Here is a 4,765-nt window from a genome sequence, read left to right on the forward strand (position 1 = left end):
TGGTGTAATCCAAGAGAGATACCAAGATAATTGCTGGAGAGGTGCACAGAAGTGGTTATATTCTCATCTGGATAGAGTCTGAAGATACATCCAACATATTTTTAGATGCTCATGCCCACATATTAATATTTATATAATGTTGAAACAGATCCACTGTTCTCCTTGTGTACCATACCTTCACTCACATTCAGCTTGGGAAAAGAGAGTGTCTTGGGCACTGGCATAAAATGCTGGTTACATCTATGGGAATATATAGGGCATACAAATATCATTCCAGATACAGGTCAGGGTGTAAGGGGAACTTCACTGTAGAACAATGTGCAACTTAGGTAGAGCCCAGATTCTTCCTATACCAGCCAAATTGCTCAATTCCCTTTGCATCTGGATTCCTGCAGTATCCACATTATGACCAGTCAGAGGCTTCCTGCTCCTCTTCTTCTTTTCTCCTCCTTTGTGCATCCCCTTCCTTGGGACCCCCATCCCCACCCCCATCAAACTCTGTGTACTTAGAATTACTTATTTGGGATATATCTGTGTCTCCATCATTAGTGTTCTGTATGAAGGAAGCCTGTCTATAGAAAATCCAGACTCACATGTTTTAATAAAATTACAGGAGATTGGAAACACACCTGGGGAGTGAGGCAGAATGTGATGAAATGGCCCTGTTGGAACAGTGTATAGGAGGCTAAGTTCGGTATGGAAAATGCCTCTGTGAGATGTCTCCCCAATGCCCGCCGTGCCTGGGCCATTCTGTGTTGGGCTCTAGTCTTAGCCAGTCTCTGGTCTTTGTGGGCTGGGAATGCAAGTGGAGAACAGCCTTGAAGAGTCAATTCATTCAGGGACTCTCCTGTAAGAAATGAGCCAACAGAAGATATCCAATTCTAAGATTTATGCTAGTGGGAAACAGTAATGCATTTCAATGAGGAATGATATATCCCAAAACATCTCTTTTTTCATTACACTGAGGTACAAAGTTACTATATTTATTAGATTTTTTAAAAGCTATAAACCATTTAGAGCCATTATCTTACGACAGATTTGGAAATGTCATACAAGGATTCCATAGGTATAAATTAATACACAATCTTCACTTCAAATAAGACTTTTTAGGCTCCCCAATGAGAACCAAAGCCATATTTTAACAGAACACCACATAGATTTCAACATATCCGAGTTTGTGCTCACCAGAGTTGCAATTTTTCACCTAGAATAGAACATAATTCTTTGATAATAAAAGGACAGCAATTACAGTCTCTCTGTTCCCTCTTTTACAATATGGGTATACAGTGTGGAGGCCACTTGAATGTATTTTCACTTAGTATTTCATTTAATACTGTGCCAACTCTCATGGAAGTACCATTACTCCCATTTTACAGGTGAGGAAACTGAGGTTGAGAGGATTTAAATCACTTATTAAGAGCATATAAGAGATAACGCATGGTAGAGCCAGAGCAGAACTTGGGTCGGTCTGATTCTCAATTGGTATCACTGAGTTCTCTAAGGTAGCCCAGGATTCAATAAACTTATTTTTATAACAAATATCTTGCGATCACCTATTAAATATCTTAAACATGACTTGCTAGATCCAACATACTTACCCTGGCTACACTTGAATAGCTGAGGGCCTCTAAGAATGGCTGAGCAGAGTATCTTCTCTTTGTCTCTCCAGACTGGCTTTCCACCCATCTCCACTCTACACTGTGCCTGGGAGATCAACCTGCATTGGTGGAATCCTCAAACTCCTTTGCTGTCTGCCTTCCACTGGGTTTGGTCAAGAGGGAACACAAGCTGAAGACCAGAGGGAAGAAAGAAAAAGAAGTTTGTTATTTATTCCTTTGGCTCTTTCCATGCAGGGTTGCCCCAAATGGTCTCCATCCTTCAAACAGAGCTTACAACACAAGCAGGGGAGTTCTCTCACTATCTCTAGATTCTGATAACCTGTCTTCCCCTTCTCTTTTCAGGGTTGGGATAGAAAGAATACATTTCAGTGGTTGATCCTATTTTCTGTACTTCTCTGAGTAGTATCTCTACATCCTGCCTTGCTTTCCTCAATAATTCTACTCTCCACAAATCATCCAATTCAAGTATGCCATCTGTTTCCTGCTGAGACCCTGACTGACACAGGGGGGCTTCTTGTTGATTTTGCTATCATAATGGGGATTAGTGGCTAAATTCCTCTAGAAAATAATTCCTGAGCAAATGCTCCATTAATGAGAAAATCAAGCTGGTCATGATGCCGAGAAAATGAAGACAAATGAGGAGCAGTTTTATAGGCTTCACTAATGTAGAGTATCCCACCAGGGTTTGATTGACAGGGTATTGTAGTCACCTGTGGGAAAGCCAACTCTAATAAGAGCAGAGTGACTGGCCAAACCAGGTCTGCCTTTCAAGCTGGCTTTACCCACATACCCAGGGCTTATTAGGTGAGGCAGAGGACCATATGGTAATAATACTAACATGAGCAGTAATTATACAAGACACTCACTCATGCACCTCATAATTAACATAAGTTATAAATAAGGAATTTGAAGATCAGAAAGTTTAAGTAACTTGATTATAGCCATATAGCTAGCAAGTAGAAGAGCCAGAATGTGAGCCCAGTTCTTATGATGTCCTATTATTTTGAAACTTAGTAGAGAAGTCTCCTGGGTCCTAGACTATTCCAGAACTATGGCTTTATTGCTCGCCTTCTGGTTTGGCCTTTGACTCTGACATTGGTTTCCACCCTGGGTGGAGTCCTGTCCATTTTTGCTACTTGCATCCACTTTGTCTCCTAGTGTGGCTTCAGTTTTTCTCTACAATCGTTATTTCCTTCTCCCACTAAGCTCAGCTCTACACTGGCTCTGTAACACACTATCTACTTCCTAGAGGTTTTCTTTTGGTTTTGCTTCATCTTTCCCAAGTGTACCAAAATCACTATGAGACTCACCGATAGTCTGAAAATCCATTTTCTGTCCAGAAATGTTTTAGGAAAGAATTATGCCAATGAGGAATTCAAAAGGCCCAACTTAGTAGACAGAAACTACCTGAACTTCTTTTAAAAGCTACCAACCCTGAAAGTGACCTATAGTGGTTAAATATCAAAATTTACAGAGTCCTGAAGATTTTTGGAACGTGTTTAAAGAAAAAAAAGAAGAAGAAGGAAATTCCAAAATCATCCAAATCCAAATTATCATTTTTGTCATTAGCCTGCTCATCTCTGAAAAGGTACCATTGCTATTTTGTTCTGTATTCATTTAAAAAGAACTTTCAAATTGCCACTAAAACTTCCAAAATTGGAAAATCACTATTTTCTGATACTTGTCAAATGAGTTATATGCTCCTCATTAGAACCTAGAATCACTAAGACCTAGAAATGTGTAAGAAACACCTGAAAAGACATTGTTGGCTTCCAACATTGCATTTCTGCACTAGAAATACAGTGGAACATTAACAATGAATGAGACTTTTCAGGAGTTTCATGCAAGAATAATATTTTCTTCTTTTTACTCTCATTTAAACATAGACACACAATTAATCCCTTTCATTATGGTTTTTCTAACATATTCATATTCACCCATGGAGCAGATCAAACCTCTAAATTTCCAGACTCCATCCCTGATCCCTGATTGGAGTGCTTCACAGGCTCCTCTCATCCCTGTCCTCTAACAACACCCAAAGGCAAGGTGGCGATTACCCCCAAAGATCTTCCATAATCCTTTCCACTGAGAGTTTTGGTAGCCTTGGTGGGAAAATCAAGTCCTAGAAAACAAAAATGAAATAACCCACTTGGATCCATATACCCAAAACCTGAAAGAGAAGTTATAATCAAGAAATCATTAAAAACAACATCTTGCATCTGTCTTCAGCTTTGGCCCTTTTCACAGTACTTTCACATCCTGCCTGATCCTCATATCAACTCTCCTGGTTGGGAGACATTTACAGGGAAATGTTTTCATTAGGGATTACATGCTAAAGTCAGAGGAGAAGACAAGTCATCCATAGCCAAAGCTATCATGGAAGATAATTTTGTTGAAGATCAGCATAATACCATCATTCAGTTACTGTGACCGCATTAGAAGAGGAGGCTGCTTCTTTGATGAACTATTCAATTGGGTAGCTGGTTATGTTTGGGTGCCATATTGTTGGGGGGGGGGAATCTATATATCTATATATCTATATCTATATATATCTATATATATACACATACATATATGTATTCATATGAGTGTGCTGTATATATGTATGTATATATATATATATATATATATATATATATATATATATATATATACATGTATTTATATACATACACATTTTACACTTACACCCATACCAGATTCATACTGCTTATGACTATTCACACCATGTATAGAATGCAGCAACTGAGACCTACTGGAGGAATATCAGATTTATACCTCCCACTATTGCTTACTTGTGTTTTATGCTCACTGAGTGGGCACGTGAGTAGGCATGTGCACTGTTTGAACTCTCTCTCCCCTCCCTCCCTCCCTCTCTCTCTGCAAGGTTCATATAGTTATAATGTGTATATGATGTAAATTCCACGGAGCCTCTAATTTGCATGTGGAGGAACCGAGGCTCCCAAGGCCAAGTGTCTTAGTCAACTTTCCATCATCATAATGAAATATTTGAGATAATTAAGAGGAAAGGTTTATTTTGGTTCAAAGTTTTAGAGGTTTTAGTCCATAATCTGTTGGGCTCCAATGTTGTAGGTCTGTGTAAAGTAGCACATAACATCAGTGCATGCAGTTAGCAAAACTGCTAA

At 39.1% G+C, this 4,765-nt stretch overlaps 1 long non-coding RNA gene across 2 annotated transcripts; it reads right to left on the bottom strand.

Annotated features, from left to right (window-relative positions):
* Positions 1-518: 518 nt before the first annotated feature.
* LOC131424038 (uncharacterized) lies at positions 519-3,997 on the bottom strand. 2 transcript variants are annotated; one of them, XR_009226418.1, is made up of 3 exons: positions 3,677-3,997; positions 1,599-1,788; positions 519-847 (listed from the first exon to the last, which is right to left on the bottom strand). It is a non-coding gene; the product is annotated as an uncharacterized LOC131424038 (long non-coding RNA). The 2 variants fall into 2 exon arrangements; XR_009226417.1 differs by having other exon boundaries at positions 3,575-3,997.
* Positions 3,998-4,765: the final 768 nt, after the last annotated feature.

Source organism: Marmota monax, unplaced genomic scaffold, assembly GCF_021218885.2.
Source record: "Marmota monax isolate L192 unplaced genomic scaffold, Marmota_monax_Labrador192_F-V1.1 WCK01_AAM20220418_F8-fsc00019, whole genome shotgun sequence".
NCBI lineage: Eukaryota > Metazoa > Chordata > Mammalia > Rodentia > Sciuridae > Marmota > Marmota monax.